A 16,944-nucleotide genomic window follows, 5' to 3' on the forward strand; every position below is an offset into this window, starting at 1 on the left:
ATGAAGTAGTTGGGAGAATGTGGACATATTCTTGGGATCAAAGTAATAAGGGATCACAAGAAAAGAATGTTGTGCTTATCCTAAGCTTCATACATCGATACTATTCTAGCTCGTTTTAGCATGCAAAACTCCAAGAAAGGTTTTCTACCTTTTCGGCATGGAGTACCTTTATCTAAAGAGATGTTTCCTAAAACATCAAAGGAAATAGAGGACATGAAGGTAATTCCTTATGCTTCGGCTGTAGGAAGCCTAATGTATGTTATGTACGAGACCGGATATCTGTTTTACCGTGGGCATGAATAGCAGATATCAAAGTAATCCAGGATAGGGACATTGGATTTCCATAAAGCATATATTGAAGTACTTGAGAAGGACTAGAGATTATATGCTGGTTTACCAGACAGATGATTTGCTCCCTGTGAGTTAAACGAATTTGGATTTCCAATTAGATAGGGACAATAGCAAGTCAACATCAGGGTATGTATTTACTTTGGGAGGTGGAGCCATAACATGGAGGAGTACTAAGCAGAAAAACGTTTCGGACTCCACCATGGAAGCTGAGTATGTGGCAGCCTTTGAGGCAGCCAAAGAAACTGTATGACTCAGAAACTTCTTGATGGACTTAGATGTGATTCCTGGTTTGCCCAAAATTATCACAATTTATTGTGATAATAGTGGTGCAGTAGAAAACTCGAAGGAACCACGAGCTCATAAGGTAAGTAAACACATTCAGCACAAATACCACCTGATACGAGACATCGTAAAGCGAGGAGAAGTTGTTGTCGCCAAGATTGCATCAGCAGATAACCTGGCAGATCCTTTCACTAAGGTCCTTCCAACGAGAGCTTTAGATGGGCATCTTGAGGGGATGAGAATCAGATGTATGGCAACATCTTCGACAGCATAGTCTTTTAGTATAAGTGGGAGATTGTTAGAATGTATACTAAAAGCCTAGCATTTTGTATGAACATTTATATTTTTAAATGAGAATCACTTTATATTTTTAAATGAGTATTCATTTATATTTATATGTTAATGCAGTTGTCCATTTAATTTATATTGTAGATAACATGGTGTGTGGTGCCACACAGAAGATCATGTTATCAGTTCCTTATAAATTATAAATAGTAGCTCACGACCAAGATGGATAGGGGCAAACCATTGGAACGATTGTAATGTAATTTGATATTAATCTGTCTTGACTATAAAATTACACTAGTACACTATGTGTGTATTGAGCAGGGTCATTTGAGGTTGTTCGATTTATACTGACTGCATAAAAGAGCAGAACCTCTGTTATTATGGATGTGAGTTCTCTTAATCGCGATATAATAACAAGCAATGGGTGAGATTTATTCGTTAAATTAATAGGCCCAATGAGTTGGGAGATAGTACCATTTATATGGTGTGTTGTTGATTATAAAAGGAAATTGTGTCCTATTTATTTAGGTTGATGATGCCCCCTTGAGGAGCTCATAAGGATTATCATGTAAACCCTGCAGATGGACTTAGTCCGACATGATAATAAGGTTGAATGATACTACTCTTGGAGCTAGATGTTAATTAATTGAGATATCAGTAACTCATTTAATTAATGGACATACGATATCTTAAACACAGGGAGATTAACTGTAACGACCACCCTTCTTACTACTACTACTACTCTCTAAGAGTGACCGTTACTTATCTACTAACTCTACTTAACCGGTTTATTAAAAATCTCTAGGAAAACCCTACCGAAAAATTTCGGCAGAGCCTCCCCTGTACCGGTGATCATTTCCCATAATACAAACAAATAATAAACCATCAGCCACATGCGGCTGGTATAAATACTTCACAACCACGCAGTAATAATATCACAATAACTAAAAGGAAACTATTCTAGCAATAGTAAACAAATAGAACTCCAACGATAAGACATACCAAACTACAAGTGCGGAATAGACTCAATTACAATCTCAACTTCATCATAGCATTAAAAGAGAACTAAAATAACTAAACAGAAAAGTCTTGGCAATTTGCCAGCTCATTCTGGATCTCTCCATAGTCCAGCCATCACACACCTTCATCACCACCACCTTGTCGCCTTCCTTGCTAAATCTTTTCCTTCCCTTTATCTGCAGTAGGAGCACTATCTACTCACAAAAACTCGATATGCATGTATATAAATAAAAACATGCTAAAACCGAATGCTAACATATAAAACTACTCACGCTCATATATAGTAAAGGAATCATGCTAACTGAAATACTAAACATGTATAGCTAATCATGCTCATAAGAATGAAACTATAAAAGAAGCATACTAAACATGTAAAGCTACTAAACATGTAAAGCTACTAAACATGTAAAACTACTAAACATGTAAAACTTCTAAACATGTAAAACTACTAAACATGTAAAACTTCTAAACATGTAACTAAACAAAACATGTAAAACTAAACATGCTCATAAGACTAAAACTATAACAGCATGCTGAAAGCAAATAAAACTAAACATGCTGAATAATCTAATAGCAAGAAACAAATAAAACTACTACTGAATGCTTCAAACATCAAGAACTAAACTTTCTAATTCTAAACATATTTGAAGCTTGTTTCATTTATTTCAAAACTTATACTTTAATACTTCAAAATAATAATAAACTTCTTTTGGGCCCGGCATTGTACCACTTTGCGCGCATTCTTAATAAGAATCGAGGTAGCTAATCCCGAAACTACTAAGATACTTCTAGGCCTTGTGCCTAGGGGCAACTTGGAGCCCATCCCTTGGACCTTGTGTCCGGTACATGCCCTTTAAAAGTAAAATACTTTTTATCTTTAAATACTTCTTATAATAAAATGCCTTGGCATTTATTTAAGCACCTTGTGTGCCAAAATCCCTAAAGTCTTGACTTTAGGATCTACTTAAGGCCTTGGCCTTTTCTTTCTTTTCTTTAGCTTTCTTATACTTGTTAATACTTCTAAAAGAATACTTCTTTTAAAAGAAACTGAAATGTTTAAGCAAATTCTAACTTTGAAATGCTTAAACCAAAAATCTACATACTGAACTAATAAAAATTCTGCAATATTAATGCTCAACAGAAATCTGCACTAATACTTAATAAAAATCTGCACACTAATGATTAATAAAAATCTGCACACTAATGCTTAATAAAAATCTGCATATTAAGCTTAGTAAAAATCTGTTCTAAGATTGAGGTTCTGCATGCAATACTTATCAAAATCTGCAAGCAGTACTTATGAAAATCTGCTTATTAAAAATCTGCATGCTATAAAAAAAGAAACTAGAAACTGATTGCTTTGAAGAAATGCTACTCATGCACATTTAATAACATAAAGAACTAGAAATCTGCAAGCTTAATGTACTGGACAATTTTGTTCCATGGCAGGGCAAATTGTAAGCTTTATTATAAAAGCTGAACTCCATAATTAAGAGGTTGTTCATGCTTGCTAAGTGATAAAAACAGAATTTCTAAATCACCCGGCAGTGCATACTTATTAAGCTATAAGCTCAAACGAAACTAAATCTTTTCATGATCGATACCACATCAAGAAGACAAAAAGAACCAATTACTACGACAATTATTCCTCCTATCACGTGCTACAGCAGTGAAGAAGAAAAACAATTGCCACATGCCAATCTAATTAATTCTTTCATTTTTTTCCCAGTCCAACAAATTGAATTGTGATACCTGCAGCAAGGAAAACTAATTACTGCTATTAAACATGTAAATCGTTTCTGCCCATTGCCCTAATCCATAAGATCACAGCATACAATTCCTCCCGGAATTTTTTTTTTTTTTGAGGCACGGCAGGTTACCAAAAAGGAGCTAAATGCCCATCACACTTCTCCCTTAATTTTCCTTCTCCATCTTCTTCCTTTCAACCTCACGGCAGAACCCTTTAACCCATCAATCCTCACAGAAATATCGAAATCCTTAGGCAGGTTACAACTAAAAGCAAAGGAAATCAATTCAGGTTCACGGCAGTAAATCCGAATACAATAGCAAGTTCCGAAACCAAACAAAAAGAGAAGATCAATATCGGGGAACTACTCCTACTGCAGGTGAGAAGCAACTCACTTGTTTCCTTGGACTTACAACCGAGAAGATGGCTGCTAAGGTTTCGGATAGGTGAAGGTCTCGGCGTCTCCTTCAGGTCCTCGTGCTCTCCACGACGAGAAGATCACAGTTGGGTGAAGACCGGCCGGAGAGAGCCCTTTTTCAAGCGCCGGAGACGAAACCCTAACACGGCTCTGTTTCGCCCGAGCAGAAGAGTCGCGCCGTCGCGTGAGAAGAAGAAAAGGGTTTTCGGCTCGGGAGAAAAGGAATTAGATCCTTTTAAAACTAGGGTTTCGATTATAACTATAGATTATATATATGTCGCTGCATATTTGATTAACACCGACCGCTAGCGCAGCTGGTCAGTTGGGTTTTGCTCGAAGCCACAGGTCTTGGCTTCGAAAACCCGCATAGCTCAGCTGGTTGGGCCGGTTTCTGCTTGGGCCGAGGAGCTGGGTTCGAACCCTTGCTTCTACAAACTTATTTTTCTTCTCTTTTATTTTATTTGTTCCGACTATAGCTTAAATCTATTTCTCTCCATATAAGGTTAACAAAAACCGTGTAGCCCAGCTGGTTAGGTCGGTTTTGCTTGGGTCAGTCCGACCCGAGGTCGTGGGTTCGAATCTCACCTTCAACGTTTTTTTTTAAAACTTCTTTCTTTTTGTAACCCTACTAAACGACCTCCAAAAAATTACGTAAAAATACTCTAAAAATTCCTAAAAATCTCTAGAATATTTTAAAAGTATTTCCAAATATTTTTATGGACTTTTAGAACTTGAAATAAGGAAAATTGTGTCGTTACAATTTCTTCCTCGAACTTAGAATATCTCTGGATATCTGTCTCATACTTTCCTCCCGCTCCCAAGTGACTTCCTCGTTCTTCTCGGATAACCTTCACTAGTGGCACTTCTTTATTTCTTAGTCTCTTATACTATCCAGGTCTACTCTCATAACTAAGATCCTCTTGGATCCGATGCCGAGGCTCAATCACTGCTAGGTGGAGGCACTTATTTAACATGAGACATGAAACACATTTGTGTATCACGAATGTCTTGTGGTAAATCCAACATAAGCTACTTTCCAAATCCTTTCGTGATCGGTAAGCCCACATAACGAGGACTTAATTTGCTCAAATCTCATCACTCCCTCATAGAGCGACTGAAAAGACCGAATCCCTACTTGAATTGGCTGCCTACATGTCAAGATAACTCTGCTACTCCGCTCCACCTGATTCTCGATCTTCAATAGTTCGAGTAGTGTCATCTATCAGAATGCCCGCCCATTTCCATCTCTTCTTTCACCGCTTGCCAAGAAATGGGTGATGCACTTGCCATACAATGCCTCATAAGGAGCCATCTTGATGGTGGCACGATAGATGTTGTGGCAACTTCCTTCGAAATGAGCAAGAGCATATCTTCAGAATGATTTACTCCCGTCCATCACCGGGATGGAAAGTCTTACGAACTCGAGTTTCGTGTGTAACACACTCAAAAGTGAGAGGTGAAGCGCTCTATCGTAAACAATAGATTTAGGAACTCCGTGAAGTACGATCACCTCTTTAACATACACTGTGTCAACCGCTCTATAGAGCGAGACACCCTGATGACTTGGTCAATCTGTCCACTATCACCCATATCGCATCATATCCATTTGTGGTTCTTGGGAGACCTACTATAAAGTCCATGGATATGTCTTCCTACTTCCACTCGTATTGAAGAGGTCAGAACTCCTCCGGCCTCGTGTTCTGCTGACTCGCGTGTGTGATCTACATATTTAGCTACATCTCGAGTCCGACACCGTAATCTTTGTTTCACGCCTTGATACATCTTGGTAACCGGGATGCATGGAATAAGGTGTCTAAGCTTCTTCCAAAATTTTCTTTCTCATCTCTTCATCAGGGAATCCCGATAAAGAATTACTCTTCGACACCTAAACTCATTTCCTTCTTCCCTGTATCCTCGCTGATCTTTCGATATCGTGATCTTCACTTTGCTTTCTCCGGATATCCTCGAGTAGGGTTGACTCTAAGGTCAATGCAGAGAATTGCCCATAAATAATTTCAAGTTCGAATCGATAACTCCTTTGTGGCAAGGCTAATGATGACAGGGACATCGTGGACGATGCAGGATTTTCCGCTTAGTGCATCGCCACTTTATTAGCTTTGCTTGGAAGCATAAGCTATAATTTTTTCCTTCTTGCATGGCTCCTAGACCCATCTTGGAAGCATCACTTAGATGTCAAACTCTTGTCACTTTACTGGACCGCGAACGGGAGTACGCTCTTCTTCAACTCGAAACTCGCTCACATTTATCCCGACCATTCAAACTTTGTTCTTTCCGTGAGGGTCAGTAAGTGGAGAGGCTATTCGAAAAGTCTTCCACGATTCCTGTAGTACCACTAAACCAAGGAAGCTCGATCTCCCGGCATTCTCGGGTCTACTCCTGGACCGCTTCTATTTGATCCACTTGGATACTTTCTTTAGAAATTATGTGGCCTAGAAATGCGACCGATCTAACCAATCCGACTGCACTTGAGAACTTAGATAAAGTCACTTTCGTAGAGGTCCGCAGGACTATTCTCAAGGCGTGTCATGCTCCTCCGGGGTTCGAATAGATTAGAATGTCATCGATGAACACAATGACAAATTTATCAAGGTATTCTCTAAACACTCTGCTCATCGTGTCCATAAATGTAGTAGTCACACCAAAAGGCATGACCACGAACTCGTAGTATCCGTGATCTCGGTCCCGAAAGTCATTCTCGCTATGCTCTTTCCTTCACTTTTAGCCGATGGTACCCGTGCAGTCTCATCTTTGAGAACACTATTGCTTTTTTAGCCGATCATATAGATCATCTATTCGGAACGAGGGTACTTGTCCTAACTTTGCTCGGTACTTTAAAATATAATACATTAGTATGGATCCGTCTTCTTCTTAACGAACAACACAGAGCTCCCAAAGTGAATGACTAGGCGGATGTAACCTTGCCAAGTAGCTCCCGAAATTGTTCTGTAACTCGCTTAGCTCGCTTGAGAAATTCGTGCACGAGCTTTTGAAATTGGCTCCACTTCTCTGGGAGATAGTCCGGTAGCTCTTCCGGAAATCCTCATGAACCAACAACATCTTCCTCTGGGTCTTTCTTGTTATCTTTGTCCTTGACTACGATTACCGGGGTCTCTATTTCCCACCTCGCCTGCCGATCTTGATCGCCTGTGTTGTGTTTGTTGTGCCTTATTCATTGCTCGATAAGTGCTCACTAATGCCCTCACGACTAGCTCTTCACCAATCTATGGTCGGTGAGTTTCACTACATCACATTAGGTGTTATTTCTGGTCTCAGTCTGACCTGTTCTTTCACCGTATTTACTAACTCTAGGCAAAGGTGAACTAGCCTGTTAAATCTTTTAACCGCTTCTTCACGGGTAGGTCACCTGTCTAAATTTTATAAACTCCTCATAATGTTTATTGGTGATCCGTTGCGAAAGAACTCTTAGTAAAACTCTATCTCAAAGTCAACCCAGTTCATCCGTGCGATCGCTCTCTTACTCTTAACTCGCTCCCACTACATACAAGCATCTCCAGATAGGCAAGAGGCACACTTAATGGTATCAACCTTCTCGACTCGTCAGCTCCAAGAAGCTCCATCTCAAATGTCTTCAACCAAGCCCGGCATCCCAGGCTCACTGCGTTCTGAGAAGCTCGTTTCTGACCACCGGACGAGATACGCTTCTTGTCTTTAGATCTTGTGGCGACTCTGTGGATGGGACTTCTACCACCAGGTATCCACATTAATGATGGGAGGGAGGAGCTAGCTCGATTGGCCATTAAATTGGCAATCACTTGCTGCTGTTCGCTACTTGTCTCTGAAGTTGAGCAACAACTTCAGGGAAAATAGGCCCAGGGGTTCTGGGCTCTTCTTTCTCCTGATCTTGGTTCTCAGTATAAACGGTACGGGGATGTCCTCTTCTTGACATCCAATTATGCAGGGGAAAAGTCTTGATAGCTTCTCTAACCCTTCTAATCATACTTATATATATGAATAGAGAAAAGGGAAAACAAAATCTTCTATCTTACTTATGCACTTAAAAACGAATACTCTATACTGCAGTTAATAATAAGGAAAGCAGAATAAAGAAAGAATTTAAATACTTTCTTACTTGAAGACGGCAAGGATGATGCTGATGTGTGTGATGCTGGAGAATGGGACCTGCTCTGATACCAACTGTAACGACCACCCTTCTTACTACTACTACTACTCTCTAAGAGTGACCGTTACTTATCTACTAACTCTACTTAACCGGTTTATTAAAAATCTCTAGGAAAACCCTACCGAAAAATTTCGGCAGAGTCTCCCCTGTACCGGTGATCATTTCCCATAATACAAACAAATAATAAACCATCAGCCACATGCGGCTGGTATAAATACTTCACAACCACGCAGTAATAATATCACAATAACTAAAAGGAAACTATTCTAGCAATATAAACAAATAGAACTCCAACGATAAGACATACCAAACTACAAGTGCGGAATAGACTCAATTACAATCTCAACTTCATCATAGCATTAAAAGAGAACTAAAATAACTAAACAGAAAAGTCTTGGCAATTTGCCAGCTCATTCTGGATCTCTCCATAGTCCAGCCATCACACACCTTCATCACCACCACCTTGTCGCCTTCCTTGCTAAATCTTTTCCTTCCCTTTATCTGCAGTAGGAGGAAGTGCAGTCTATAAGCATAAAGCTTAGTGAGCGCTATCTACTCACAAAAACTCGATATGCATGTATATAAATAAAAACATGCTAAAACTGAATGCTAACATATAAAACTACTCATGCTCATATATAGTAAAGGAAATCATGCTAACTGAAATACTAAACATGTATAGCTAATCATGCTCATAAAACTATAAAAGAAGCATACTAAACATGTAAAGCTACTAAACATGTAAAGCTACTAAACATGTAAAACTACTAAACATGTAAAACTTCTAAACATGTAAAACTACTAAACATGTAAAACTTCTAAACATGTAAAACTAAACGTGCTCATAAGACTAAAACTATAACAGCATGCTGAAAGCAAATAAAACTAAACATGATGAATAATCTAGTAGCAAGAAACAAATAAAACTACTACTGAATGCTTCAAACATCAAGAACTAAACTTTCTAATTCTAAACATATTTGAATCTTGTTTCATTTATTTCAAAACTTATACTTTAATACTTCAAAATAATAATAAACTTCTTTTGGGCCCGGCATTGTACCACTTTGCGCGCATTCTTAATAAGAATCGAGGTAGCTAATCCCGAAACTACTAAGATACTTCTAGGCCTTGTGCCTAGGGGCAACTTGGAGCCCATCCCTTGGACCTTGTGTCCGGTACATGCCCTTTAAAAGTAAAATACTTTTTATCTTTAAATACTTCTTATAATAAAATGCCTTGGCATTTATTTAAGCACCTTATGTGCCAAAATCCCTAAAGTCTTGACTTTAGGATCTACTTAAGGCCTTGGCCTTTTCTTTCTTTTCTTTAGCTTTCTTATACTTGTTAATACTTCTAAAAGAATACTTCTTTTAAAAGAAACTGAAATGTTTAAGCAAATTCTAACTTTGAAATGCTTAAACCAAAAATCTGCATACTGAACTAATAAAAATTCTGCAATATTAATGCTCAACAGAAATCTGCACTAATACTTAATAAAAATCTGCACACTAATGATTAATAAAAATCTGCACACTAATGCTTAATAAAAATCTGCATATTAAGCTTAGTAAAAATCTGTTCTAAGATTGAGGTTCTGCATGCAATACTTATCAAAATCTGCAAGCAGTACTTATGAAAATCTGCTTATTAAAAATCTGCATGCTATAAAAAAAGAAACTAGAAACTGATTGCTTTGAAGAAATGCTACTCATGCACATTTAATAACATAAAGAACTAGAAATCTGCAAGCTTAATGTACTGGACAATTTTGTTCCATGGCAGGGCAAATTGTAAGCTTTATTATAAAAGCTGAACTCCATAATTAAGAGGTTGTTCATGCTTGCTAAGTGATAAAAACAGAATTTCTAAATCACCCGGCAGTGCATACTTATTAAGCTATAAGCTCAAACGAAACTAAATCTTTTCATGATCGATACCACATCAAGAAGACAAAAAGAACCAATTACTACGACAATTATTCCTCCTATCACGTGCTACAGCAGTGAAGAAGAAAAACAATTGCCACATGCCAATCTAATTAATTCTTTCATTTTTTTCCCAGTCCAACAAATTGAATTGTGATACCTGCAGCAAGGAAAACTAATTACTGCTATTAAACATGTAAATCGTTTCTGCCCATTGGCCTAATCCATAAGATCACAGCATACAATTCCTCCCGAAATTTTTTTTTTTTTTGAGGCACGGCAGGTTACCAAAAAGGAGCTAAATGCCCATCACACTTCTCCCTTAATTTTCCTTCTCCATCTTCTTCCTTTCAACCTCACGGCAGAACCCTTTAACCCATCAATCCTCACAGAAATATCGAAATCCTTAGGCAGGTTACAACTAAAAGCAAAGGAAATCAATTCAGGTTCACGGCAGTAAATCCGAATACAATAGCAAGTTCCGAAACCAAACAAAAAGAGAAGATCAATATCGGGGAACTACTCCTACTGCAGGTGAGAAGCAACTCACTTGTTTCCTTGGACTTACAACCGAGAAGATGGCTGCTAAGGTTTCGGATAGGTGAAGGTCTCGGCGTCTCCTTCAGGTCCTCGTGCTCTCCACGACGAGAAGATCACAGTTGGGTGAAGACCGGCTGGAGAGAGCCCTTTTTCAAGCGCCGGAGACGAAACCCTAACACGGCTCTGTTTCGCCCGAGCAGAAGAGTCGCGCCGTCGCGTGAGAAGAAGAAAAGGGTTTTTGGCTCGGGAGAAAAGGAATTAGATCCTTTTAAAACTAGGGTTTCGATTATAACTATAGATTATATATATGTCGCTGCATATTTGATTAACACCGACCGCTAGCGCAGCTGGTCAGTTGGGTTTTGCTCGAAGCCACAGGTCTCGGCTTCGAACCCTCAGCCGCGCACTTTTAATTCCAATTTATTTTAAACGTTCCAACTATAGCTTAAATATATTTCGCTACATACCTGGTTAACAAAACCCGCGTAGCTCAGCTGGTTGGGCCGGTTTCTGCTTGGGCCGAGGAGCTGGGTTCGAACCCTTGCTTCTACAAACTTATTTTTCTTCTCTTTTATTTTATTTGTTGACTATGCTATAAACTTAATTCTCACCATATAAGGTTAACAAAACCGTGTAGCCCAGCTGGTTAGGTCGGTTTTGCTTGGGTCAGTCCGACCCGAGGTCGTGGGTTCGAATCTCACCTTCAACGTTTTTTTTTAAAACTTCTTTCTTTTTGTAACCCTACTAAACGACCTCCAAAAATTACGTAAAAATACTCTAAAAATTCCTAAAAATCTCTAGAATATTTTAAAAGTATTTCCAAATATTTTTATGGACTTTTAGAACTTGAAATAAGGAAAATTGGGTCGTTACAATTCCCCATACCTTATAAAAAGTTCGTCCTCGAACTTAGAATATCTCTGGATACTTACTCTCATCTTGTCCTCCCGCCTCCCAAGTGACTTCCTCGTGCTTGGTTCTACCAGATAACCTTCACTAGTGGCACTTCTTTATTTCTTAGTCTCTTGACTCTGTCCATCATCACTATTCGCAGGTCTACTCTCATAACTAAGATCCTCTTGAACTTGTATCGAGGCTCAATCACTTGGCTAGGGTCGTGGAGGCACTTATTTAACATGGAGACATGAAACACATGGTGTATTGCTGACATGTCTTGTGGTAAATCCAACTTGTAAGCTACTTTCCAAATCCTTTCTGTGATCAGGTAAGCCCCTACATAACGAGGACTTAATTTGCCCTTCTTGCCAAATCTCATCACTCCCTCATAGAGCGACCTTGAAAAAGACCCAATCTACTTGAATTCAAGGCCACTTCGCGTGTGTCAAGATAACTCTTCTGGCTACTCTGCAGTCTCAATTCTGTCCGATCTTGAATAGCACGAGTAGTGTCATCTATCACCTCTCAATGCCCGCCCATTTCCATCTCTTCTTTCACCGCTTCTTGCCAGAAATGGGTGATCTCACTTCCGCCATACAATGCCTCATAAGGAGCCATCTTGATGGTGGCCTGATAGATGTTGTTGTAGGCAAACTCAGCTAAGCACGGATACTTGCACCAACTTCCCTTGAAATCTAATGCACAAGCTTTGAGCATATCTTCTAGAATCTGATTTACTCGCTCTGTCTGTCCATCAGTCTGTGGATGAACTTGAGTTTGGTGTCTAGTGCATTCTGAACACACTCCCAAACGTGAGAGGTGAAGCGCCCATCTATCAGAAACAATAGATTTAGGAACTCCGTGAAGTCTGATCACCTCTTTAACATGCAACTGTGTCAACTGCTCTATAGAGTGGGACACCTTGATGGCTAGAAAATGAGCAGACTTGGTCAATCTGTCCACTATCACCCATATCGCATCATATCCATTTGTGGTTCTTGGGAGACCTACTATAAAGTCCATGGATATGTCTTCCCACTTCCACTCTGGTATTGGAAGAGGTTGTAGAACTCCTCCCGGTCTCTGGTGTTCTGCTTTGACCCTCTGACATGTCAGGCAGGTACTGACATATTTAGCTACATCTCTTTTGAGTCCGGACCACCGGAATCTTTGTTTCACGTCTTGATACATCTTGGTAGAACCGGGAGGCATGGAATAAGGTGTACTATGAGCTTCTTCCAAAATTTTCTTTCTCAGCTCTTCATCATTGGGAACACAAAGGCGACTCCCCTGATAAAGAATTCCACTGTCTGATACTCGAAACTCCGAATTTCCTTCTTCCTGTATCCCTTGCTTGATCTTTTGGATATCAGGATCTTCACTTTGCTTTCTCTGGATATCCTCGACTAGGGTTGACTCTAAGGTCAATGCAGAGAATTGCCCATAAATAATTTCAAGTTTCAAATCGATAACTCCTCTTTGCGGGCAAGGCTAATGATGGTGGTGGACATCGATCGGATTTTCCGCTTAGTGCATCTCACTTTATTAGCTTCTTGGAAGCATAAGCTATAATTTTCCTTCTCACATGTATGCGGCCCCTAGACCCATCTTGGAAGCATCACTTTAGATGTCAAAACTCTTGTCACTTTGTACTAGTCAGTCTCTTCTTCAACTCTTGGAAACTCTGCTCACATTTATCCGACCATTCAAACTTCTTGTTCTTTCGTGAGGGTCGTAAGTGGAGAGGCTATTCGGAAAAGTCTTCCACGAATTTCCGGTAATACCCAGCTAAACCAAGGAAGCTTCTGATCTCCCTGGCATTCTTGGGTCTACTCCAGTTGTTGACTGCTTCTATTTTGGCTGGATCCACTTGGATACTTTCTTTAGAAATTATGTGGCCTAGAAATGCCACCTGATCTAACCAGAATCCGCACTTTGAGAACTTAGCATAAAGCTGTTTCTGCTGTAGGGTCTGCAGGACTATCCTCTGGGGTTCTGGAATAGATTAGAATGTCATCGATGAACACAATGACAAATTTATCAAGGTATTCTCTAAACACTCTGTTCATCAGGTCCATGAAAACTGCAGGTGCATTAGTCACACCAAAAGGCATGACTACGAACTCGTAGTGTCCGTATCTGGTCCTGAAAGTCATTCTGGCTATGTCTCTTTCCTTCACTTTTAGCTGATGGTACCCAGAGCGCAGGTCTATCTTTGAGAACACTATTGCCCTTTTTAGCTGATCATATAGATCATCTATTCTGGAATGAGGGTACTTGTCCCTAACTGCTACTTTGCTCAGCGCTCTAAAATATATGCACATTAGTATGGATCCGTCTTTCTTCTTAACGAACAACACAGGAGCTCCCCAAAGTGAATGACTAGGGCGGATGTAACCCTTGCCAAGTAGCTCCTGAAATTGTTCTTGTAACTCGTTTAGCTCTGCTTGAGAAATTCGGTACGGAGCTTTTGAAATTGGCTCCACTTCTCTGTTGGGAGATAGTCCAGGTAGCTCTTCTGGGAATACCTCTGGATACTCACAAACTACCCGAACATCTTCCTGCTTGGGTCTTTCTTGTTATCTTTGTCCTTCAGTTCTGATTACTTGACTGGGGTCTCTATTTCCCCACTGTCTTGCCTTCGATCTTGATTGGCTTGTGTTGTGTTTGTTGTGCCTTATTGCTGTTCAGATAGTGCTCACTAATGCCCTGCTGACTAGCTCTTCACCAATCTATGGTCGGTGAGTTTCACTACATCACATTAGGTGTTATTTCTGGTCACAGCGTTAGCAGCATCAGTCTGACCTGTTCTTTCACTGTATTTACTAACTCTAGGCAAAGGTGAACTAGCCTGTTAAATCTTTTAACCGCTTCTTCTACTGGTAGGTCACCTGGTCTAAATTTTATAAACTCCTCATAATGTTTATTGGTGATCCGTTGGCGAAAGAACTCTTAGTAAAACTCTATCTCAAAGTCAACCCAGTTCATCTGGTTGACTGCTCTCTTACTCTTAACTCGCTCCCACTACATACAAGCATCTCCAGATAGGCAGAAAGAGGCACACTTAATGGTATCAACCTTCTCGACTTCTGGTCAGTCAAGAAGCTCCATTGTGCTCTCAAATGTCTTGAACCAAGCCTGGGCATCCCAGGGCTCAGTCGTGCTTCGGTTTCAGCCACTGGATGAGATATGCTTCTTGTCTTTTAGATGCTGTGGCGACTTCCAGGGCAGCTGATGGGACTTCAGTCACCACTGGGGTATCCACATTAATGATTGGGGGAGTGGGAGGAGCTAGCTTCTGATTGGCCATTAAATTGGCAATCACTTGCTGCTGTTCGCTACTTGTCTCTGAAGTTGAGCAACAACTTCAGGGAAAATAGGCCCAGGGGTTCTGGGCTCTTCTTTCTCCTGATCTTGGTTCTCAGTATAAACGGTACGGGGATGTCCTCTTCTTGACATCCAATTATGCAGGGGAAAAGTCTTGATAGCTTCTCTAACCCTTCTAATCATACTTATATATATGAATAGAGAAAAGGGAAAACAAAATCTTCTATCTTACTTATGCACTTAAAAACGAATACTCTATACTGCAGTTAATAATAAGGAAAGCAGAATAAAGAAAGAATTTAAATACTTTCTTACTTGAAGACGGCAAGGATGATGCTGATGTGTGTGATGCTGGAGAATGGGACCTGCTCTGATACCAACTGTAACGACCACCCTTCTTACTACTACTACTACTCTCTAAGAGTGACCGTTACTTATCTACTAACTCTACTTAACCGGTTTATTAAAAATCTCTAGGAAAACCCTACCGAAAAATTTCGGCAGAGCCTCCCCTGTACCGGTGATCATTTCCCATAATACAAACAAATAATAAACCATCAGCCACATGCGGCTGGTATAAATACTTCACAACCACGCAGTAATAATATCACAATAACTAAAAGGAAACTATTCTAGCAATAGTAAACAAATAGAACTCCAACGATAAGACATACCAAACTACAAGTGCGGAATAGACTCAATTACAATCTCAACTTCATCATAGCATTAAAAGAGAACTAAAATAACTAAACAGAAAAGTCTTGGCAATTTGCCAGCTCATTCTGGATCTCTCCATAGTCCAGCCATCACACACCTTCATCACCACCACCTTGTCGCCTTCCTTGCTAAATCTTTTCCTTCCCTTTATCTGCAGTAGGAGGAAGTGCAGTCTATAAGCATAAAGCTTAGTGAGCGCTATCTACTCACAAAAACTCGATATGCATGTATATAAATAAAAACATGCTAAAACTGAATGCTAACATATAAAACTACTCATGCTCATATATAGTAAAGGAAATCATGCTAACTGAAATACTAAACATGTATAGCTAATCATGCTCATAAGAATGAAACTATAAAAGAAGCATACTAAACATGTAAAGCTACTAAACATGTAAAGCTACTAAACATGTAAAACTACTAAACATGTAAAACTTCTAAACATGTAAAACTACTAAACATGTAAAACTTCTAAACATGTAAAACTAAACGTGCTCATAAGACTAAAACTATAACAGCATGCTGAAAGCAAATAAAACTAAACATGATGAATAATCTAGTAGCAAGAAACAAATAAAACTACTACTGAATGCTTCAAACATCAAGAACTAAACTTTCTAATTCTAAACATATTTGAATCTTGTTTCATTTATTTCAAAACTTATACTTTAATACTTCAAAATAATAATAAACTTCTTTTGGGCCCGGCATTGTACCACTTTGCGCGCATTCTTAATAAGAATCGAGGTAGCTAATCCCGAAACTACTAAGATACTTCTAGGCCTTGTGCCTAGGGGCAACTTGGAGCCCATCCCTTGGACCTTGTGTCCGGTACATGCCCTTTAAAAGTAAAATACTTTTTATCTTTAAATACTTCTTATAATAAAATGCCTTGGCATTTATTTAAGCACCTTATGTGCCAAAATCCCTAAAGTCTTGACTTTAGGATCTACTTAAGGCCTTGGCCTTTTCTTTCTTTTCTTTAGCTTTCTTATACTTGTTAATACTTCTAAAAGAATACTTCTTTTAAAAGAAACTGAAATGTTTAAGCAAATTCTAACTTTGAAATGCTTAAACCAAAAATCTACATACTGAACTAATAAAAATTCTGCAATATTAATGCTCAACAGAAATCTGCACTAATACTTAATAAAAATCTGCACACTAATGATTAATAAAAATCTGCACACTAATGCTTAATAAAAATCTGCATATTAAGCTTAGTAAAAATCTGTTCTAAGATTGAGGTTCTGCATGCAATACT

Source organism: Zingiber officinale, chromosome 5A (assembly GCF_018446385.1).
Source record: "Zingiber officinale cultivar Zhangliang chromosome 5A, Zo_v1.1, whole genome shotgun sequence".
Lineage (NCBI taxonomy): Eukaryota > Viridiplantae > Streptophyta > Magnoliopsida > Zingiberales > Zingiberaceae > Zingiber > Zingiber officinale.